The sequence below is a fragment of the Cydia strobilella genome, chromosome 4, assembly GCF_947568885.1.
Source record: "Cydia strobilella chromosome 4, ilCydStro3.1, whole genome shotgun sequence".
NCBI lineage: Eukaryota > Metazoa > Arthropoda > Insecta > Lepidoptera > Tortricidae > Cydia > Cydia strobilella.
The window spans coordinates 4,374,829-4,400,301 of record NC_086044.1 but is presented as its reverse complement, the minus strand read 5'-3'; the positions used below and the strand labels follow the sequence as shown (position 1 = coordinate 4,400,301).

General features: G+C 36.9%; 3 non-coding genes across 3 annotated transcripts; 2 read left to right on the top strand and 1 right to left on the bottom strand.

Moving 5' to 3' along the window:
* The first annotated feature begins 2,376 nt into the window (after positions 1–2,376).
* Trnaq-cug (transfer RNA glutamine (anticodon CUG)) lies at positions 2,377–2,448 on the top strand. The gene has a single exon. It is a non-coding gene; the product is annotated as a tRNA-Gln (tRNA).
* Positions 2,449–7,463: 5,015 nt separating this feature from the next.
* On the bottom strand, positions 7,464–7,535 carry Trnaq-uug (transfer RNA glutamine (anticodon UUG)). The gene has a single exon. It is a non-coding gene; the product is annotated as a tRNA-Gln (tRNA).
* A 5,102-nt stretch (positions 7,536–12,637) lies between these two features.
* On the top strand, positions 12,638–12,709 carry Trnaq-uug (transfer RNA glutamine (anticodon UUG)). The gene has a single exon. It is a non-coding gene; the product is annotated as a tRNA-Gln (tRNA).
* The last annotated feature ends 12,764 nt before the right edge of the window (positions 12,710–25,473 follow it).

The window sequence follows — 25,473 nt, the reverse complement described above, 5'->3', positions numbered from 1 at the left end:
AGTCTAATTAATGTGTAATCTACTCGCTAAATACAAATTTTGATGAACATACAGCACAAATGAGACCAAAAAATAATTAAAAATAAAAACCATTTATATTTTAACTTTAAGTAGTTTAATTTAAACCACCGGCCCTTAGATTTTGTCGTCCCATGGGCCGGTAGCGAAAGAGTTAGTATTTTTAATTAACTAATCAGTTAATAGGGGTGTGTCGTTTAAATGCTAATAGCGCAACCGCCAGAGGATTGAATAATCTTTGTATCACGGAATAATGGGGCAAATCCATAATGGGTGTAGTTTGTCTAAATATTAGTCCATCTAAGCTCACTTTGCACCGATTTACTTAAATGTTACGGGAAATACTAGAAGGTTATGTAAACTTAGATTTACCTGGGTATACCTAGCCTACCCAAGCCTTTTGGGTAAACCTCGAAAATTAAATCAACTTTAATTTGTATCCGCCGTTTACCCGTATACATTTAGGTCTACCCAGCATTGGGAGGGTAATGTCAGAAGTGATGATGCAACACCTAACATTACCCAGCCAGTGTTGGGTAGACCTTGATGATGGTTTGCCTACGGGTAAACGCCGAATACAGATTAATGTTGTTTAAATTTTCGGGCTTTACCCGCACCTTTTTCATTACTTACACAATCAAATTGTTGCAATGTTTAAACATTGTAGATAAATACTTACCTACTTGCTTTTTATACCTAAGATGGACTAAAGGGGCCCACTGACTATCAGTCCGCCGGACGATATCGGCCTGTCAGTTAGAACAAAAATTTGACAGTTCCGAACAACTGACAGGCCGATATCGTCCGGCGGACTGATAGTCAGTGGGCCCCTTAATTACCTACCTAACCCTTGCACCTTCCTAACTATTAAGAACAGCTGTAAAAAGTAATGAAATAAATGCATTTGTAGGTATTTGTATTTGTACCCAAGAGGCGCGAGTAATACTAGTTGTATCAGGGTAAACTTGAGTTTAATTAAATCTTCTAACATTACCCGTAACATATCGTTTTAATACGTAGGTATTATCATAGAGTAACTTATACTAGAGCGGTTACTGTCATAGTAAATTTTGTAACCCCAGTAAATTCACTGCCATCTGTCGACTCACTTTAAAACTAAAAATAAATATATATAAAAATACGATAAAATGTATTTAAATATGGATAAATGATTTTTTTTATTTGCATTAATTATTTTTATGATTTTGACCCATGTTCTTTCACTGATATGCGTTAAAATTATAAATAACAAACGAAACCGTCAACGCCCTCTATACGAGTGTAGGCCAAAACTAGTGGCGCCCTCTGATCGAGAATCAAATTTTCGTGATTTTCGAGGCACGTTTTTCCTTACACTGTATCCATCTATTACGGAGTTAAGGTATATCTATCTTTGGTATTATCAAGTTAGCGAACCTAAGCAATATTTTATTTTTAACACTGTCAGCAGTTGAATAATAAATATAAAAGCTGTTGTTCTATAGATCGTAATAGTCATCAATTTACGATAGAATCCAATAAATAAGTACTTAGGTTCACAATATTGCAACAAGTAGTTAGTTACGAGTACGAGGTTCCATGGTTAATGTTCCGGTTAGCACTCTGGACTCTGAATCCTGCGATCAGAGTTCAAATCTCGGTGGAATCTGATTTTTGGAAGCGGTTTTATAACAATGTAATTTTTTTAATATCTATCTATACAAATAGAATAGATACCTTTTTGACGTCTGTTTCTTGCAATTGGTATTTCTATAGTAGGACCAAGAAAAGTTCGCAGAGATTTTGAAAGCACACGCAGTGTCAGTGTTATTTACCTAATACGTCATAATTTCATAGTAAGTTTGACGTTTAAAATAACACCTGCACTGCGTGGGCTGTCAAAATCTCTGCAGACTTTTCTTGGTATAACTAGTATCCTTCAAAAGTCAACATCTGTACGATATGCAGGCAAGTATTGCTTTTGAATCTATCACTAGAGTTTCTAGGTAAAAACCTAGATATATGAAAAATATGTAAATTTGCAACAGATCCAAAGAGTTTACACGAGCATCTGGCATTTAATGCTTTCTGTGCATGTACTCGTAGCCTACACAAATATAAATATGCTTTCAGATATGTACTTATACATCAACTGATTAATTTTAATAGGTTACTAATGATGTTCTGAGAGAATTGTAAAGTATTTTAATTATAACAACAATTTTTGTCTTTAAGACGGTACGATTGAACTTGAGTATGTGCTAAATTCATAATGTGTGTCACGGTAACTATATGTATACCTATGCAAGATACGTATCCGGGTGAATGTATTTTCAGCCGCGCCAAAAGTAATGCTTCTATTTCGCACATCGGTCAGCCGGTTCCATGGTGTAATGGTTAGCACTCTGGACTCTGAATCCAGCGATCCGAGTTCAAATCTCGGTGGAACCTGACTTTTTGCACTACCATTGTCTGTTTATGGACCGCGAGTCAGTAGCATCGCATCGCCTCCCCTCCCGGTTGATACTTTGTCAGATGATAGTTTGTAGATGATGCACAAAGCATTCGATTTAAATATCTAAAATAATTACATCTTCTTTTAATCGTGTGAAGGGTTACTAAATAATATTTTGCCAATACCTTGCTAGGGGGGTAGCTCTTATGAGGTCTTCTGTAGTGCACGTACTTGGACACAGGGAACACTGCATCATGTTGCGTTGTTTGTAGGTCGCCACATTCGCATAGTACATCACTTTGTCCCGGGTTGATTCCCCATTTCAGAAGGTTGTCTTTGGATCGGCCCACTCCTGATCTTAATCTATTTAAAGACTTCCAGGTCACCCATTTTTCTCTTGCGCCGGGGGATAAGTGCTCTTTGGGTGTTATGTTCAGAGAGTATTATTACATATGGAGCAGATAATTACTACATGTACGATGAAATAAAATCCATGATTGTGGTTATATTTTTATTTTATTTTGTTCTCTATGTTCTATAAAAGTGGTCCGCTGTCCACGCTCTTGATTGCCCGAGAAAAAAGATAGAACCCAATTACAATTCTAGGCGTTTTAATAAATTATTTACTACCTACATCTAAGTTCGAAAAACCAGTAAACCATAATTCACTTCAAAACGCCCACTTAAAGATTCGACCATATTCAGGTGTATCTAAACGCAGATATATATATTATGTCAGGCGCCAGACACACGCTCCCCCGGTGCCAGAGTTTATGCCATTGTAACTCGATTAGACATTAATACGATATAAACAACCATTACATAATATTAGTTATGCATCTTCAACCAATCGATGTTTCACTTCAAAATGCCCACTTAAAGATTCGAATCTTTCCAGGATGGTAGGGACATTTGGTGCGTTGTTTCATATGCTATTTTTGATGCTGACTGTATCAAATAACCGTCATTTGTTTTACATCTTCGACCAATCGATGTTTCACTTCAAAACGCCCACTTAAAGATTCGACCGTATTCGAAAGGTGTATCTAAACGCAGAGATATTTAGTATGTCAGGCGCTCGACACACGCTCCCCGGCGCCCGAGTTTATCCCATTGTAACTCGATTAGACATTTATACGATATCATAACTATGATAAGAAATTCGTCTTCAACCAATCGATGTTTCACTTCAAAATGCCCACTTAAAGATTCGAATCTTTCCAGGATGGTAGGGACATTTGGTGCGTTGTTTCATATGCTATTTTTGATGCTGACTGTATCAAATAACCGTCATTTGTTTTACATCTTCGACCAATCGATGTTTCACTTCAAAACGCCCACTTAAAGATTCGACCGTATTCGAAAGGTGTATCTAAACGCAGAGATATTTAGTATGTCAGGCGCTCGACACACGCTCCCCGGCGCCCGAGTTTATCCCATTTTAACTCGATTAGACATTTATACGATATCATAACTATGATAAGAAATTCGTCTTCAACCAATCGAGGTTCACTTCAAAATGCCCACTTAAAGATTCGAATCTTTCCAGGATGGTAGGGACATTTGGTGCGTTGTTTCATATGCTATTTTTGATGCTGACTGTATCAAATAACCGTCATTTGTTTTACATCTTCGACCAATCGATGTTTCACTTCAAAACGCCCACTTAAAGATTCGACCGTATTCGAAAGGTGTATCTAAACGCAGAGATATTTAGTATGTCAGGCGCTCGACACACGCTCCCCGGCGCCCGAGTTTATCCCATTGTAACTCGATTAGACATTTATACGATATCATAACTATGATAAGAAATTCGTCTTCAACCAATCGAGGTTCACTTCAAAATGCCCACTTAAAGATTCGACCGTATTCAAAACATATCTAAACGCAGAGATATTATGTCAGGCGTTCGACACACGCTCCCCCGGCGCCCGAGTTTATCCTATTGTAACTCGATAAGATATTTATTGGCGGGTAACGTTCCAAAATGGAGCACGGGCACTCGATGTCTACATTTTTATATTGTCAATATTTAATGTGATGCCAGGACGGCGTGTGATGCGGTAGAGTAAGGTATCCGAAGATATCTATAATATCCTAAGACTGTAAAGAGTTTTAACAAAAGTTTGAATCTTTCATATGTGGTCAAAAATCGTGAGTTCAAATCTACGAGTGTGAAGCCTAAGCCTAAGCTGCCTAAGATAACCCGACCAAATAAAGAAGTCAAGATTGATAAATACCTATTACAAAACAGTAAAATACACGATTTCAAAGTCAGGGACAAACTTTAATAAGAAAATAATGATTTTTCTGATTCGATTTTGATGTATGGAGCAGAAATAATCATTCTTGTGTAAGTCGGGTGACAATGCAATATTATGGTACCATAAAGCTGATCTGATGATGAAGACAGGGGGTGGTCATAGGAACTCTATGATAAAACAACGCAACCTAATTGTGTTTGGGGTTTTTAGAATTGTCGCGATGAGTATTAGTTGCCTGTGGAAAAAAGTACAGTCAGCGATAAAAACTTGTACCAAAAATGGAATTTTTGCCAAAAACTTATTATCAAAATAAGTTATTTCGAGACATGTCCCGGACTAGATATCTCGTACAAGTCAACCCGTGTATCGTCCACGGCATACATTTGCGGCGAACGCTTAGCGACCGGTATAAAATATTGTTTTTTGCCAATATCCCGACCGGGGGAGACGGGTATCACCGCCCGAATAGGCCAGGAGTAGTTCACTTTATTATTGATACAATTTTATTGTTGGTCGGCTTTTCTTTCGAAATTGACCGATTACAGCGATTTGAATGTACCTATTTAGAATAGAACCAATAGTAGCGGATATAACCACGCATATAAAGAATCTTCCACCCTAAAATACTTTTACAAATGAATGGGAATTATTGGGAATACCTATATTTACCTAGACGGCCCGCGTTTTAAAGTATCTCCCACATTTTAATTACTTTACGTACATACAATAGACATAATATGTCTCTTATTGTAAGTGATAGAAACTGTTTTGGTGGATAGGTACTTTTGACGGTCTCATCCGCTTTATTGTTGCCGACTGCCTTTATTTATGCCAGTTTGTATTAGTGAATAGACAACTAGGATCCGATGCAAGGAGAAAGAGGTATATGTAAAGAGAGTGGCATATTCAGCATTTCAGAGAATGTATAGTATTATTTTATACTTGGGTACCTATTACACATTCAATTTTATTATACCGATATTTTAAGTTTAATAATTATTATGGTAAGTTACTAATTATTATTTAATATATGTGACGTATTATTTAATTAGTTGGTTTGAACACGAATGGTGCTTTTGTCTTACCATATTAATAGTTTATTGTTTTTCAGTGTCGTCAGAGACTGTACAATACTAAGTTAGGCAACTGTTAAGTAAGTTAAGTAAGTATTTGCAATTCAAGAAAACGGACAACTTACGCAGCGTCTTACGTAAGCAAACAACACGGTGTTCGCGTTCGCAACGAGATCGCCCACGTAGGACACTTCTACAGGTATCAAAGGATTGGTTCACCCTGCGCCTCATCGCTTCGCTTCGCGTTCGCGTGCTGTTCACAAACGCAGTACGCTGCGTTACATTACATCTATTAAAACTATGGCTTAAAAGTTAAAACTAGGTAAGATTGTAAAAAAAAGTTCCTGGCTCTCGGGCTAAGATAAGTATGCTGTAGGCGGCAATATGAAATATGCTCGCTTGTACATGATTGATATCATGAATGCTTCACTTTAACTCTTTATACAGCTCGATATAAGAAGACGTAGTAGTACTATTAGTTATTCTGTGACGTAGGTATACAAAGTTTATGTGTGACTATACTCTGTATCTATAGGTATTTAAATAAAATTAAACAAAATCTATCCTCAAATGGCTCCTTAAGCCAGTTGAGGGTAGATGATAACATAACATGATCAAATAATGTAGATTAAAGTCAGGTTGTTTGTTTACCTTTATTTAAATACCTGAAGATACAGAGTATAGCACAATGCTTTCTTGAGTTTCTTGTTTAGGTTTTCCAATAGGGGGTGTTACTGCAATGTTCTGCCAGCAGAGTGCAGCACGCTCCACTTTAGTAAACCATAGAGTAACTTATACATACTGTACCTTTAACAGGTTTTTGACAAGTTTTTAGAGATAATAAAATATGACATTGTTCGTTGTTCGCTTACGTAAGACGCTGCGTTAGTATTCCACTGCGACGAATGTTAAAGTAAGGACGCTAAGCACGAATAATTTCGTACATTCATCCGCTATTTTCTATTTTTATCGCACGCGCATAATCATATTGCTGTCACGCTCGCATTGCACACACAGGCTTCCAGCATCATCGTCGGGATAGCAATATAATTGAGCGCGTGCGAAAGAGATAAGAAATGGCGGGTCAATGTATAAAATTCTTAATGTTTAGCGTCCTTACTTTGTCGCTATTTATTTACGCATACACACGTACGCATACACACGTACGCATGGACTTTTTTCAATTAACGCATACTTTGTGGACATAAAATATAGTTGGTCAAGCAAACCTTATCAGTAGTAAAAGGCGGCAAATTTAAAAAAATGTAGGCGCGAAGGGTTATCGTCACATAGAAAATTTGAATTTCGCGCCTTTTTCTACTGACAAGATTTGCTTGACCAACAGTAAGGCGCTTATTTTTTACATGTTCATACGACCAACTGATGCTCTTTCTACCGCGGTACAACCGGCTGACGATTCTTTAAATCACAATGGCTTCTAAACTACCATCTGATTAAGCATCAATCGGGAGGCGATGACTGAAAAAATATTTTTTTTTACATGTTCATGTGATTACCTGACGATCTTCTCATCGCGATACAACCGGCTGACTATTTTCTTTATTCATGATAGCATCTACAAACTATCATCTGACAAAGTATCAACCGGGAGGGGAGGCGATGCGATGCTACTGACTCGCGGTCCATAAACAGACAATGGTAGTGCAAAAAGTCAGGTTCCACCGAGATTTGAACTCGGATCGCTGGATTCAAAGTCCAGAGTGCTAACCATTACACCATGGAACCATTATATTTCTGTATCAATTTATAAAACGTGATAAAGTAAATACGTCATTTATTTTCTTTACTCAAGTGCAATCTGAGGTGGCACGTGGCTTAAAATATTTATCCTTGGTCTTGATCACAGCATAAATAAAATAAAACAAAACACAGAAAACAAATGAACGCGCGAAAAGAATTCTCCGCGAAGCAAATCAGTCAGGTTGACACCCGGGCGGACAAGTATTTACGACGGGGGATGGGAAAAGTTTTAAAAACTAACCACTTTTCATTTCCAACGCAATCTACGGGACACGACAAATGGACTTGGGACATGACCATGCTTGTTCCACGTTCCATTTTTTTTGGCTGTTGCCTTTTATTTTGAGGTTATTTGGGTTCCGTACGTTTTTAATAAAATCTTCTGGTTTAGACTTGAATGAGACCAAACTTTTGGAACCACTTAATAATTATACATAGGGCGCTTTTTTTAGATATTATGGAGGAGAGTAAGTTCATTTAGCAATTAATTTTTTAACGTAGGAACAATAAACTTTTTTATTTTCTTTATACGTTTCTGCACTAGAGCATTTTACTCTCGAAGTACGATTTTCTAATTTTTTTTTTACAATATGCAAATGAAATTTAGTTTTAAACGGATTTTTTATACAATTTTCATTCTGATATTTCCCATTCTATAAATAACGATACTTTTCCCTAAATTGTTAATTGAAAGAAATATGTACTATAAAAATTTATAATTATTGATGTTAAAAAAACACATGCATTTTACTTTCCTCGTATTCAAAATGAAAAGTAGAGTGCTTAACTCGGGTGAATGGCATCATTTCAGCCTCGGACTATTGGCGCTCTCACTACGTTCGAGCGCCAAATTACCTCGACAGTGATGAGTGCCTTTCTTCCCTTAGTTAACACTACTACTATGTATTTGGTAACCAAATTGGAAAGGTTTTCCTTTTCTGCCCGCGGATCTCCAGCGTAACCCTTAGAAAAGTTGTCGCAGAACGATTTGTACGGCGTCGCGCGATATTGCGCGCGAGACGAATGGTGCAGCCGCCCTTTAATAAAATATGTATTACCTAGGTCAGCGGTTCTCCAACTTGTTTAGTGACAGGATCCTTTTGAAAAGCGAAATATTTGACGGAGCCCCAAATGAAAAAAAAATTGTTCGTCACTGTCGACCAGATATAAAAGCATACTGCATAAAAGAGCTGTTTTTAGGGTTCCGTACCCAAAGGGTAAAAACGGGACCCTATTACTAAGACTCCGCTGTCCGTCTGTCTGTCTGTCACCAGGCTGTATCTCATGGACCGTGATAGCTAGACTGTTGAAATTTTCACAGATGATGTATTTCTGTTGCCGCTATAAAGAAAAATACTAAAACAGAATAATATAAATATTTAAATGGGGCGCCCATACAACAAACGTGATTTTTTTGCTGGTTTTTTCCGTAATGGTACGGAACCCTTCGTGCGCGAGTCCGACTCGCACTTGGCCGGTTTTTCCTTATTATTACAATGTATTTACGCGGAACACCAATAGAGGCTTTGTGGAGGCCCTAGGGGTCCTCGGAGCACACTTTGAGAATGGCCGACCTAGGTAGTCAATTCCGAACGAGGGAATTAAATGACTTTAAATTTTGTATGTTGACTTAAGGCATGACTTGTGATGGGATTTCACTGTAAAGGTGACGTTCGGATTTCGACTGCAGCTGTATTACTGTTGCGATAATCCTATAACCTACCGGCGTAGGTTAATATTAGTACTAAATTAAAATTATGAGGTGATGTGGGCTGAAGCCAATATTTATGTCAAGTAAAATCTGTAAATACCCAATTATAACGTTAGAGTCTATTTAATAGTAATAAATTAATAATAAATTTCTTTATTTCAATAACACAACTAAAAGTTACATTAAGTACTTATAAATAGGTAAGGATGGAGGTACATACATCAGTCTGATTTAGGTACGTAAATAAACTAATTTAGTTGTAAAGTTATACATTATGAGAAGAATGAGTCCTTTACTCCCCGTACTAGTTAAAACTGTATCACGGTGAAGTAAGATTCGTCACCCGCAAACACAATATTATTGCATAGGATTTATGTTAACAGTAGTTACAAATGTGTAAGCAAAAATAAAATTAGAATCGTATACATTTATGAGACGAACAAATAATATCAGTTGACGGTATCTTGCATTATTTCTAACATGCCGGCATCAGCATGTTGCTAAGCGTTAACTTAATCGTAAACAAGTAGAGTATGCAACAATACAGATGCATTCTGTAATTACAAATAGATGTTTACTTAGTAAAATCGTACTACACAGTTAAATTAAATTAAGGGCTTAATTTTAAAAAACACTAAGCACACCAGGTATAAATAATGTACGTACTGTGTATGTGGATGTATGTATGTATATAGTGTGTGTGTGTGTGTGTGTGTGTGTGTGTGCGCATATATATATATACATACATATGTGTGTGTGTGTGTATGTGTATGGATAGGTAGGTATGTGTTTTGCCATTTATTTTAATAATTTTTCTGTGTCTTCGTAGTTAAGGGTATTCAGAAACTTGTCTAATAGTCTTTTACACTCATATAAACTTAAGCTACGCAATTGAATGTATTTACTTATTATATTGTACAGTTTAGGGGCTAGATTTTTTTGAAACTTTCGCGCAAAAGCAGTCTTCGATGCGGGGATAGTATAGACAATGTCAAGTCTGCGGCGTGAAGTGGGGTGGTCTGGAAGGTTTTTATGTTGAGCTAGGCCTAAAATATTCAGATTCTACCCAGATTTGAACTCAGATCGCTAGATTCAGAGTTCAGAAAACTATCCATTACACAACCAACCGGTGATAGCTCATTACACTGAAAAAAAAATAATGGTTTGTTGGATTTACCAAATTAGCAAAGGTTGGCTGAATTACATGGAAACTATGATAAATATAACAAAACCTCGCTATTGAACTTACAAAACTAAAAATGTTGAAGTTGTTACCAGAATTCTGATATAAATCAACAAAGAGTATTGTACATTTTACCAAACAAAACTCAACAATTTAGTTTGGCTGATATTATAATAAAAATATGATAAATATAACAAGACCTCGCGGTTGAACTTACAAAACCAAAAAGGTTGAGGTCAAAATATAGTCCCTACCAGAGTTAATGGTGTAAATTAACAAAGAATATTGTACATTTTACCAAACAAATTTCACCAATTTACTCTGATTGATTCAATTATAAAAATGTGATAAATATAACAATAACTCGCAGTTTAACTTACGAAACAATAAAGGTTGAAATCAAAATATAGTCCCTAACAGAGTTCATGGTCTACTCATCTACTCATTACACTATTTACATCTTTTTTTGTGACATTTGTTTTATTTATTTATTTTATATTCTATTATTTGATTTCTGTACTAATCGTAAGTTGACGATCTTTTAGTGAAAGCCTTTTTTTATCCTTTTTGTAAAATACTGTGCCTTTTTCTTTAAGAAATAAATATATCTAATCTAATCTAATCTAATCTTTATAGGTCATTATACTCATTATACCGTTATTAAAAGCAATCGAAGAAAAACAAGCATCAATATAAGACCTACTTTATTTGTTCAAGTGTATGTAATGAGTATTCATACATTATATACGTAATATCAGGATTAACAATGGGCATCTTATAGTCAAACCCAGTTATAAGTGTTGCAGATTTATTGAAATAAAGTCACATGGGTTTCCCACAATATTTATTTCATTGTACAGTCGACATCAGGGGCCCGTTTCTTAAAAGCTTGTAGCTTGTAATACAAGTGGAAGTCTCTTTCTAACAAAAGCTGTCAAAATGTGACATCCGCTTGTATTACAAGTTACAAGCTTTTGAGAAACGGGCCCCAGTAGTGGCGGATTAAACTACGAGCCAAAAGTATATGCCACCCTGGAATACTTTCTTAAATACATTAAAAATATATTTTTTTTGTTATGTTATTGGAGAATGGTTGCTACTTTTGATTACGGTATACTTTTGATGCCGACTGGACATGACATATTGGTATAAAAACCGGCAAAGTGCGAGTCGGACTCGCCCACCGAGGGTTCCGTACTTTTTAGTATTTGTTGTTGTAGTGGCAACAGAAATACATCATATGTGAAAATTTCAACTATCTAGCTATCACGGATCACGAGATACAGCCTGGTGACAGACAGACGGACAGCGGAGTCTCAGTAATAGGGTCCCGTTTTTAGCCTTTGGGTACGGAACCCTAATAAAAAAGATATATTTATTTTTGTTACATTATTGGAGAATGGTTGATACTTTTGATGCCAACTGGACATGACATATTGTAAAAAGGTTTTTGTAAAAAAATGTTACTACTGTCTTTGGGACGGAAAGGTTCTCGAGTGGCGACCACGTACCGGAAGGCGCAGCGTGGGTAGACCCCCCACAAGGTGGACCGATGACCTGTGCCCTGTTTATCAAAAGCTTGTAGCTTGTAATACAAGCGGAACTCACTTTTTAACAGCTTTTGTTAGAAAGCCACAACTTGTATTACAAGCTACAAGCTTTTGATAAACAGGGCACTGGTGAAGGTCGCGGGAGTCCGCTGGATGCGGGTGGCGCAAGACCGGTCATTGTGACACTCTTTGGGGGAAGCCTATATCCAGCAATGGACGTCCTCTGGCTGATATGATGATGATAAATAAATGAATAAATATTATAATACATTCTTACACAGATTTACTAAGTCCCACAGTAAGCTCAAGAAGGCTTGTGTTATGGGTACTCAGACAACGATATATATAATATACAAATACATAAATACATAGAAAACATCCAAGACTCAGGAACAGATATCTGTGTTCATCACACAAATAAATGCCCTTACCGGGATTCGAACCCGGGACCATCGGCTTCACAGGCAGGGTCACTACCCACAGGCCAGACCGGTCGTCAAAAATGATGATGATGAATACTGTCTTTTACATTATTGTATTTACGGTTTCTTTATTATATGCAGTGCCAATGTCAACCCTAGCGTATTCAATGAATCCAAATTAAAGTTATACATAATTGAAAATTTCGTTGTCTATAACAAGCGGTTCCATGGTGTAATGGTTAGCACTCTGGACTTTGAATCCAGCGATCCGAGTTCAAATCTCGGTGGAACCTGAATTTTAGCAACATAATGTGTATTAATTAGCCTAATTAAGGTAGTTGAGTTACGTAGATACTGCAGGTAAATATTGCTATTTGCTAAAGAAATTAACTTGAGAAATATGATAATTGACAAAAAAATAGAATGTTAAATAAAGAAATATTACAAAATACAAATATACTAGGAAATATTTTTATAATGTACTTAAGTACCTTAGTGCTTGCAAATTAAAAGTACAAATGGTGTGTATGTAGGTATACTAGGTAGGTACTGGAGAAAATTATGAAATTGAACATACTCGTATAAGCAGATTTTCAATTTCATATGTTTAAATTAAATTAAATTTTGGTAATTATATTTTTTTAATTCATTTTAATTTTTAATTTAAATTTTTATGTTTCACAGCTTTTATGAGCCATATTGCTTGATGAATAAAATATATAATAATAATAGAATTTTCCCTCCTTGGCCGAGGTTTGATTTTGGCCGAAAATAGAGCAAAATTTAACCTTCGGTTTCGGTTTCAGGTTTGTAGGTAGATATTAATCTGAATATAATCTAATTACATATTAAAAAAAATAGAATCATCGGTTTCATGGTATAATTGTTAGCACTATGGACTCTGAATCCAGCGATCCGAGTTCAAATCTCGGTGGAACTTGCTGGCTTAAAAAGCCAAGAAGTATTGATACATTTCTAAGCTCTGATTATTTTTACTATTTAATCATCATCATCTACAAATTGTATTTCTAAATCGCTAGTCGCAGACGACATACTTATGTTTTTAAACACCTAGTTATATAGTTTTCTTGAATAACGTGTTTCAAGTTTTCCTTACACTATCCCAAAACTTCCCATTTATTTAATCACCACCTTGTGATAACCCTACAATAGAAAACGCAGCACCCCTCAAACCTTTCCTATAATTCGCACATTACTACTCACACCCCCCTCACTCCATTCCCAACCTTAATCCCTCGTTTTAAAGTTGATATTCGTTGGAAGGGTTTACAGTAGTTACTCTTGGGAAATTGGCGGGTGTGTCTAGGGTTGTCACTCGGCACAAGATGAAGCCTCGTCCGATGGTGGAAATCTTAATCCAATACGGAACGACAGCGCATGATTTATACGGAGTCGATCAGGGCGCTAAGAGGGTGTTTTTTCAATAGGTTGTTATATTCGACTTTTGTAAATGTAAATTAATGTATTCCTTTAGGCTGCCTTTCCACTGAAGTGGAGATGAGAGGAGACTTGCGGGAATCAACCAATAGCATTGTTTGTAATTCACAAATCATCTCCGCTCCGCTGGATTACAGCCAATATTGGTTGATTCCCGCACGGTCTTCTCCTCTCCGCTAATCTCCGCTTAAATCCCATTGAACGGCATCTAGGCTAGCCTTATTGTATAAAAAATAACGAGAAAAATGTATAAGTACTTACCTACGCATAAAGTGGACATTTCATGAAGTGGAAGTGGAATATTTTCTAGAAAAAAAGCTTTTATTCATTTTCGCTGAATGCCTATACAAAAGTTACTTCTTTATATTCCAGATAAAATAACAGTTTAATCTCTACTACCCAATGTACTACCTACTCAACTATGCTGATTTTGTACCAATTGAGACTAAATGTTTTCGATTCAATATTTAAATGTTCGCAGTATTAAATTTTAATGACATTTTGTTAAAGACCTGTAAGGAAATTCAAAAAATTCTTTGTCAACGTATTTATGAGCCACCAACCATCAGCCACCAACGTATTATCGGAAAAGATCCATCTTAGCGGCCCGGCCAGCAATACACTCAAACGCGCACCTGCGCGCAATCACATTACCATCTTCGGCGTCGTCGGGCAAATAATATGTATGGGATTTCTAAAAAATATGCCACTAACCAAAACGATACATGGGTTTTTGCGAGACAGGTACCTACTGGGAGTCGAATCTCCATACAATATTAGTTAAGTACACAAGAACTGTAAAGAACCCATCGCCATAGCCACTCCTATACAATCGAAGATACTTTTTCATTTTAAAAGTACATGCTAAAATTACATGAAAGAAATATGGTAAGTAAGTGTTGTATGTAAAACTTTAATCTCTCATGTCAAATTTCATGTTATTTTAGAATGTCGTTTTAAAATGAGCGCGTAACTTCGATAATTGTATTGCGGCGACTAGGTTTCTGTCATTCTCAATTTAAGAGCTTGCGAATTGACATGATCTTTGATGTTGTTGACAACACTCTTCTTTTTCTTCTTTTAAAATTATGGCTTCAGCCCAGTGGGACTATTTCGCCAGTATCAAGGTATTAAGAGGTTTAAAAACGACAAAAATTGTACGGTTGTACAAGACAGTGTACGGTGATTTGTTAGCTCTTGTAAATCGATAGCTAGACTTTACAAGAAGCACGTGGACTACCGGCCGTTGACTCCAAGATGGTGGTTAAACGCGCTTCAAAATTAATTCTCCATTCACTGCACACTACCACATTAGTTTACTGTATAATAAGCTATCGATATTACAATTTAAACAATATTAATGAGCAAAAAACAAAGTAATTAATCACGATGACTATCAAGATGGCGCTCGAACCGGAAGTCGACAACACTCTTAACCCCTCGTATACTGCCTGTCAAATCCTGGACGCCAGGCGCTTTATTTCTTTCGAAAGCGGCCACCAAGCCGTCAATATTTTGTCCACCTGCCATCACTCTACCTGGCAACACGTCCCAATTCAATTTAAGCATGCCTGTACATAAATACAGGGTGGGCCAGTGATAAATGCATTAAAAAAAAAACAATTTTTTTTATGTTTTTAAATAATAAATATAATTAGAATTTGGGATAAAGAAATAAATTTTACGTTTTAAAAATTAAATCATCAAGATGTCGTCCGTAGCGGTTGCGGCACTCTTCCAGTCTTGCTTGTAAATTTTGAAAGACTTAACAAGACTTTCGTGTTAAGAGATTTCCTGGCTCCGAAACTTCACGAATCGTATGGTAACAACAACAACAACACATGGTTTCAGTAAGACGAGGCCACCTGCCATACCATACAAGTAACGTGACCCTGGAAGTTTTGCGTGAAATGTTTCCTCAAAAATTGATATCGAGGCGAGGTGACATTGCTTGGCCTCCCAGGAGCCCTGACTTAACTTCGGCAGACTTCTTTTTGTGGGGTTACTTGAAGAGTAAAGTGTACTCCAATTATCCGACAACCACAGCAGAATTAAAGGAGAATATTCGTCAAGAAATCCAATCAATATCTCCGCAACTTCTAACGAAAGTCTTTCAAAATTTTCAAGCAAGGCTGGAAGAGTGCCGCAACCGCTACGGACGACATCTTGATGATTTAATTTTTAAAACGTAAAATTTATTTCTTTATCCCAAATTCTAATTATAATTTTTTTTTAACATAAAAATTGATTATTTATGAATTTTTAAAATGCATTTATCACTGGCCTAGTTATATATGTAGAGACCAAATTTCTTGTGAGCGAACTGTTTCATATAAACGCATGCTGCCCGTGTGACTCGTCGATCCGCGCGTTACCCCAACACCGGACTTATCCAATTTTCATTGCACTATCCAGGCTCTAGTCTCCAAATAGGACTGCCTGGATTTCGGGCTGCATTCCCGCGCGACGCCGTTATAAATTATGGACGTGATTTATTGCATCGAATTCTCGTCGGTAATTAGTGCGTGCCACTGGCCCGGTGGTACTTTGTTAACTGTAGTTTAAATTTGGCCCCCTTGATTGGTAAACTACTTAGATAGTTTATCTGACTAAGAAGAAGAACGGTTCGTGTTTATGAGTGCATATATGTTTGTACTTACGTCTACTTTTTACATGAAAATTCTTATTAACGGTCGGTAATTTACTTGCAAAAACGAAATGTAACGTAAGTATAGGATAGTGTTGTGGCGCGATCGCTTGCAATTCTGCAACTATATACGGACAACCAGTTTTATTTTGTTGTTTAGGGATAATAAGCTATTTTGTTTGCATAGGTGACACCATAATCACGCGCAGCAAGACACAATTAATCAAAATAAACTACCCATTGTTGCTGTGATTATTTATCGCTTACTCTGCAATATACATATTTATCGAAACGAAGAGAAATGGTTTCATATTATAGGTATATGTATAGTAATCGTGATACCTCAAATTGATGTTAATTGTAAATTGTACAATTGTAAAAAGTCAAATGCTTTGCTATGCTAAGGCGCCAGCGTGTGTAATATTAAGTAGTTACACGTAGTATCTTCTGTGCCAGATTTCAGGCAACAGAAGAAAGATATTTCAGCATTTTATGTGCCCTTTGACCCCAGTCAGTGTGGTGTGAGGCGGAATACTAACATATACTGGTTTCTTTTTGCCAATGCGATTTCAAAGCAATTATTCCTATTTAATACGTTTTTTCTATATTGCTCTATAGGAGCATTCCATCGTTAAGTAAGGGACATTCGGACCCATTTTTTCGACTTTCCGAGCCTGGTTCTTTTTTGGCTTGCCTTTTGTATATTGGTTTTGTGGTATTGGTATCATCTTAAAGCTGCTTGTTATCTTACTAAATTTACTTTTAATTTACTTTTACTATAATACGCAAGTCTTCAAAGTAATTCGGAATTAAAGCAAATATAGTCCTACACGTAGACATTGCCTAAATAAATAATTTTGTTAATGGAATGCTCCTATAGTGCTAACATTACAATTATTAGTTATGTTTTCACACTTTAGTGAATCAAGCAATAACCAAATTATATTTTTTCTTACCGTTTATGCGGTTCGCTTTCTAGAACACACGTTGCACGTTTTCGCGATCCCTGACCACGACATCCTGTAATTTAGCCTCCATTAACCGCCGATATCACCCTACTTAAACTCCAGTTTCACAAACTGTGCCACCGGTCCCCTCTCGCGGATTATCGGAGATTGAGTTTAATCGGCCCCGGCGCGTCCCATTAATAACCGAGACTGTTAATTGAACTTCTACCGACTGTACAGTGTACAATACAAATACAACCCTAGTACAGTCAGCAAGGGTTTGACACGTGTAAAGGGGCAAATCAGGTACCGTCGTCTACACAATTAACGCACCAATAGGGAATATTACGCGAAATTGATTCCGGTTTGTTTCCGGTTCTTTACAGCCAAATATCATAATAACGTGTTCCTAGAATATCAGAATGTCAAAACAGATTATTCTCATAATGTCTAAAGCTCGAAGTGACTTACGCCTACTTCTTAAATTATCGTATTCTTAATACGACTATAATTCATATACTCTATCGCGTTTTGATAAATTTTCAATTCTACCGTTTCCCAAAATGTCTAAAACTTGACTTGATGATGTTTTGATGAATTTTCAATTATACCATTTCCCAAAATGTCTAAAACCCAAATTAACTACATACAAAAACGCCACATTGTCAAAATATCTAACTCAGTATCTATGGAAAATATTTAAAATTATGTTGAAGTTACAGTTTTTAAGCAATGAGTAATTAAATTAATTATCAACGGCATCCCAATTTTCGCCTTGTTACTATTTTTATTCTGTACCATCGAGAATTTTAGATATTAAGAGACAGTGTCATTTTGATATTTGGGCCTGTCAACAAAAGGCATTTTTTCTACTCGTCGAGTATAATCTGTGTATTACGACTTGATATGCTACACTACAACCTTACTCTTTTCAACGTTGGATAGTCTATGGCACTTCCGACTCAAGCATAAGAATTTTATCGATACGGTTTAGTCAATTATAAAAATTTTGAAAATAGAATGCCATACATTTCGATAAAATATTTCTTGTTTAAGGAGACTCGATTCAATGCAAATTAGCCTACTTAAACACGCTGCTGCGTCGCATCTGCTTTGTGATTGGTTGGCCAACAAAAACATTTTATTTTATGTTGTAGTAGAAAGAATTGCTTCATAAGTCAGAAATGCGCATGTGACACCCTTCATATAGCAACATCCATACCCTACGAAAACCTCTAAAAGCGTTGCTTGTTAGTCTCCATACGCTACGGTGGCCAAAATCGAGAAAAAAACTGTCTTAAAATTGAATTTTGCGCGGAGCAGGTACCAGGGCCTCATGAGTTACGAGGAGGTGTCGTTGACCAACCCGCCGGGGGCGCCGGGCCCGCGGCGGCCGCGGCCGGGGCGCGTACGAGTAAGAAGGTATCGCAGGCTGCGGCAGCTCGCGTATCTTAGCTTTATACTTTTGGTTTGTTTACCTATATGATTCTACTAGTTGAAAGTGTAATTTTTTTGTCTCGTAGAAAAAGTATTGTATACAATAGTGATATAATCAAGCTTTTCAATCTCGTACCTTACCTTAAGCAACTCAGCAAGCTTCGTTGCTTAAACACTGTACTCGACTGAAAAGCTCTCTATTATATCACGATTGTATAAAATACTATTTGAATTTTGGTAATTATGAAACCAATGAAACTAATGCATTTTCACTTTCAGTCTTAATAATAATTCGGTATTTGAAGTTATTGTTCATTTTACCAACTATACAATTTGGATATCGGATGTAATGTGTAAATGTTATTATGACTTTTTATTGTATTGAAAATAAGTCAATTTGGGATATCAGGTATTTTGGAACTAAGACAATTTGAGATTTAGTAAAATATGTGAAAAGCCATTATGATATTTGGCTGTAACGAACCGGAATCACTGTACAAAAAGTGTTGTTACACGATATGAAGTGAATATTTATTAGTTATTGTACAAATAAAACGTTATATAAGTAATACGATATTTCGCTAAAAAACTTTTTTATTATTTGGCTGGCTTTTTTCATCATCATTAACTTAAGAGTTATTCTCTTGTCGGTGGAGTATCTTCCAGCTTTCCCTATCCCGCGCCAGCTCTTTGACTTTTTGATACGACACCACCCCTACTTTTTCTTTCACTTGATCTAAAAAGATGCGTCTGGGTTTTCCTCTACCCCGCTTCCTTCCTATTTTTTATATGGCTTTTTTATCATTGCCACATTGGACATTGGATGAATGAGAAATGAGAAAAAAATTACCGTCCGCCGTGCCTGCTATTTTCACTTAAAATTTAGTACATAGTATCAAATTTAACTCAAATTGCAACTATACAAGTGTTTTTGTATGAAAATAGTTCTACTTCTTTTCGTGTCGTAGTTCCATTTTTATTTTTATATGATGGATGTCCAGTAGGCAGCGGTGTTGACAGCCCTGGCTGTCGCGTCCCTCAGAAATGAAATGAGTTAATGTGATGTGATTATTTTTTGCAATGTAAATCAACTTAATCGTAGTGTAGAGTGCTGAATAATATATAGGGAATATACAATATCATTCTAGTTCAAGGGGAAATTCGTAACTGTAAGTGTAAATACTCATGTAACCAATATTTGTTTTATTTAGATTTTTTTCGCAAATGTATTAAAAAACGTCGTTCAATGTAACTGTTATTATTTACTTGTCCCGTGTCTTCTCAGGACTCAGGATTGAAGTACTATTTCAGGCTTCAATGATGTGTAAAATAAACATAAGCAAAAGATTTAAGACTAAGCCCAACACCAAATGCAAAAAATACATAATTATAAAAATTGTAACGTATATTTGAACTGTCTGAAATACCCCTTTTTCGCGCCGCCAGCCCGCCACGGTACTTATGTAACATACCGTCCTTTTCACACTCATCTAGTCTTTTTCCACCCTAGTGTGGAAATCAGTCCGACAAATTAAATCCTGCCTCAGATTATTACATAGCTCAGTGTCGGCTCATAAATAACCGTTGGAACGCGCAAAATTTGAATTTAGAATAGAATCTCATTTTTTGCGCTGTTTTGGCAAATTGGAAACGGAAGTGTGAGTGATTATGATTTGGGGAAAAGGTTTTGGGGTGTTTATTTGTTTTTGGAACGGTGACGGGTTAAATGTGAAAAGTTTTCATTTTATGGTTTGTTTAATGGTTATATTTTTTGACAAATGATTTTGTGATGAAGAAATTGGACCGTATTTTATTTCGACTTTTATAAATTGTTAGGGCCCCTTGCACCATTCACTAACCCGCGGTTAACCGGTTGAACCTGGAGTTACCATGTTTACCAGTACAATTTGACACTGAGTTAACGGTTAACCCCGTGTTAGTAGGATGGTGCAAGTGGGCCTAAGCTAACTACTCTACTTGAATAGAACAAAGTGAGAAAATGTCATTACAAACGTCCTATTTTCATAGAAATTTGACATTCCTACACTTTGTCATTGAAAATGCCATGCAAAGTTAGTTTGCTCCGGCTCTTTGTCAGTTTTTTTAGCGTTCCGTACCCAAAGGGTAAAAACGAGACCCTTTAACTACTAAGACTCCTCTGTCCGTCTGTCTGTCTGTCACCAGGCTGTATCTCATGAACCGTGATAGCTAGCTATCAGTTGAAATTTTCACAGGTGATGATCGTCCGGCGGACTGATAGTCAGTGGGCCCCTTAAATTACCTACGAGTATATAAATGAATGGCTATCCATCGTTAGAAGGTACCACGCAATCAATGAAATCTCAGACAAAGTAAGGTTTTAGGCTTTAACCGTGTATATACAAAAAAAAAATCACCCGGAAGCCACGAAATATCCATACTTAATTTTGGAAATCATGGAAATTTGTATGGGGAATCAATAACCGCTGAATCGATTTAGATGAAACTTGGTATGGGGATAGTTTGAGCTGTGCAGAAGGACAAAGAATAATTTTTATCCCCGAAATCATCCCTTAAGAGTTTAAAAATGGGGTGGAAATTTATAGTGGACCAATTTGGGGGTGAAGAAAAGGATGGATTTAAAAGCAATTTGTTTAAAAATTAAGGTAGTAAATTACTAATTCCACGCAGACGAAGTCGCGGGCAAAATCTAGTAATTATATATTTTTAAATTCTATTTTTCTATCTCAAATTACAGCTTTCTAGCACTTATGGGCACTGAGCTAAGGATGGTATAATTGCAAGCAAAATGTGAGATACACATTGGACCAAGATATTGGACAGATGCAATGGAACACCATCCTAAGCCACGGGCGGACAGACAGACAGACGAACATGGGGAAACAATAATGTTCCATGTTGTCTACAGAACCTTAATTATTAATAGAAGTACGTCACCGGACCAGGTTATACCCACAACATTCAACACTGAAAAAGATATGGAAAATCCATAATAATATTTCTCTCGCCACGCCATTTCTCTAAACACCTGTTTACACAAAACTAATGAGGCATTCATATACTATCACAATGTTACACTTTGCACCCTTGGCAACAAAGTGCCAAATTTACCGTTTCATTTAGTCCACACCGTCAATATTTGAATAAAGTGCCCCCAAAATGTACAACTATAATAATCCCGTTATAAACGGTACAATGAGCTTTTATAAATAAAAATTCAATCAAGAGGACCTACGCTCAACTATTGTGCCTACACAATAGACGAAATGTCAAAAAAACTTACCCAAAACCAATCTAATATCAACCTTAACACAAAACCTTCAAGGTACATTTTGGATAAGCGATTGTAATAGAGATTTTAAAAGGGGGCTTCCATTTTCATCGTCATCACTAACACGCCACTCACTCAAACCTCAACCCTATTTCCATTAGTTTGCAGTTGATTTTCAATTGCGCTTAAAAACTAGGGGTGTGCAAAGCCGTAGGCCTATTTGTGTCGGTTTCACACTTACAACAATAGTGTCATGATTCCTGATCCGGGATTATGCCGGTGTGTACCCGGGCTTAGGTCGCCGCGGGAAACAAATGGTTGCGGGCTAACAAGTGTGCATCCCTAATGGGACTCCGGTTTCAAATACCCCCTTTATTCAAGAGTGCCGTAAGCGACAATGCTTCTGGAATAGGATAAGTTCTTTTGACATCGGCTGGTTTCTGAAATAAAATGTTTGGTGAAATCTTTATACGAGTAACTATAATCCGGGTGCATGCAATTTATAGCAGCTCTGATCATTGGCTCGTTTTCGGCTAAAGAGTAAACTACTTTCCTCTTTTTACTTACTCCGTTGGCTCAGCGATCCAAAATGAGACTTGGCCTCCGACACAGGACAGCGCCACTTTTCTCGGTCCTGTGCGACCTCTCGCCAATTGGTGACTCCAAGTTCCTCTTCTAAAAGTTCTAAATTGAATAATGTATTTATAAAAGTAAATGAAAATGAAAATGAAAAATCTCCGCTGCATCATGGAGCCGGCCGCGGAACCGCCGGAACTTGGCACTCTTCGGCCAAAGCTCCTCCTTGGTGAAGGTCGCTAAACGTTTAGTCGGAACACCAGTCACCACAAAAAAATTGAAAGTCGCATGTAAAAGCAAAATGAGAACACGATACTGACATCAACAACGACTCTAACAGGCACATTCTAACGTACCTACCTACACTGATATTAGACTGACGTCTAACTGATGTCATTCAAATATCGTGCATTTCGCTTGTACTTGTCCGTACATGAAATACAATGGGCAGGTACAGCGGGCTGCAAAATTGCATGGAGACATTATATTCAATGTTGCGGCTATATGCGGGTATATAATATACACTTCTGTCCAATCTTAAGGCTTTTTTATCACTAGGGCACAGTAGAGGCCCTACTAAAAGCAAGCTATGTACGAGTATTAGTGTATGTATACCTACTTATAGCTATGAACTGAAATAGATGTCATAGGTACGCAAAGAAAATGTGGCTAAGCCCTCCAGTGGCGGAGGTCGGATTCGGGTTTTCTTTGGTATATGACATCTATTTATATTATTAGTTTATAATTTTTGGATAGTACTTATAGTAGTCGTGTGACTACTTGTAAGGACAGAAATCAAAATTATTAAATATAATAATTTGATTTGCTCTCAAAATTGCAACTACTTAACTTACAGTTTCATCTTAAATTATGACATCACTTATTTGTAAGTGGAAACTTAAAGTACTGTAAACAGGTCAGACAAGGGTCAATTGCAGGTGAAATAGTAAAAAAAACAAGATTACAATTTCGTTACCCACTTTTCAGGACGTCTCATACCTATTATAGTTAACGCTATCTCTACTGAGCTCGTTCACTTACCTGTACTAACAATGGCATTCTGTTAAACAAAAGCCATTATTTCTTTTGTGTGAGCGCTTGGCCTTTGTGCCTGAACTCGTGGCCATTGTGTGTGAGCCTCAGGCACAAAGGCCACGTGCTCACACAAAAGAAATAATGGCTTTACCAAAATGCCATTGTTAGTACAGGTAAGTGAACAAGCTCAGTAGAGATAGCGTTAACTATACCTTAGTAGTGATATTTTATATGGCCTACCAGAATTCTACATATATCTTTAACTATGTTTAGTTGACTAGAATATTTGATAGAAGTGGTATAGCGACACGCATGGGGACGAAGCATTTTATAGCACAAGGGGCGTACGGAGCAGTTGCATACGTGGACGATTCGACTCCGAATGCAAGTGGACGTTATGCAAGCACTAAATTTAATGGGCCGTTACGTTTACGAGAGGCCTATGGGCCACATTTGGGTGATTCTCATCCGTCTTAGATTTTTAGATTTAGATATTTAATTTTATTCTCATAATATAAAATTACAATATAAATTATCCTAATCTACACGAATTTATATTATGATCGTCATACAATTTACATTATTTGATAAATTCAAAAGGTACAGAAAGGCAACTTAAGGTGCAGAAAGGCAACAAACAAATTGTCTTTTCTTTCTTGCTTGACAGTGGTCGCTGTCATTATATCAGCTACTGATGTGCCGCCGGAAACTTTCCAAAATTGCGAAATTCCACACGGATTTTTTTTACACCTCGTATTTATGTAAAGGAATCGAAATTTTCCATTTCTGCTTCTTGATAGTTTTCTTTGTTTCATGTGTAACTTTTCTGAAATGTTCGAGAACAGTATTTGTGGCCAACTTGTCATAGCATATGACATTTTCTTGATCCCCTCCCTCCCCCTAAATATGTGACGTAATAATTTCATATAAGATTTACGTTTAAATAACACTTGCGCAGTCTGTGCTACCAAAATCGGTGCCAACTTAGCTTTGTCTAACTATTGTACTCTGCTAAAAGTAACTCTTATGCGTAATATACTTCCGGCACTACTGTTGCTCCATAAGGCCGTGCAAGTGCGAAAGAGATACATAGCTTGATTTCGATGATTTATGACCTGACTCACCACTTAGTTTTGCGGCATGTACTTATAGTGAAGTAGTTCCTCTCTAAAATTTCGATAGCCGTTCGATAATTATCGCCAGTTCACGACACCCGCGGGTGTCGTGCGCGTGACGCGCGATACGCCGCCGTTTAATGCCATATTGTATTTATTTTAGTAAAAAAACAAGAGTACTGGTACTGGTTACTGACATGAGTCGCGTAACCTCGCAATTTCCAGCTACTCGACCAATAAGTATCAAGCATTTGTTACTTGTCCTATGTACAGTCAGCTGCAGAGATAACTGACCCCCTAATAGAAATTTGTTTGCAGCAGGGTCAAGTCAGTCGTGTAGATTTGTAGTATGAAAAAGCCCGCGACACAACGAAACGCAACCGTAGTCGCTCTAAGCAACATCCATGTGATCCATGGGCATGTCTGAAACTGTCGGGATATTTTTGACTTGATGTATGTAGGTACCTACATAGTTATAGTGACTACACTATAATCCGATATAATATAAACGATAAGACCTTACTAGACTTATAATGACCGGGATATGGACCGTGATTACCTTTTGTATTGT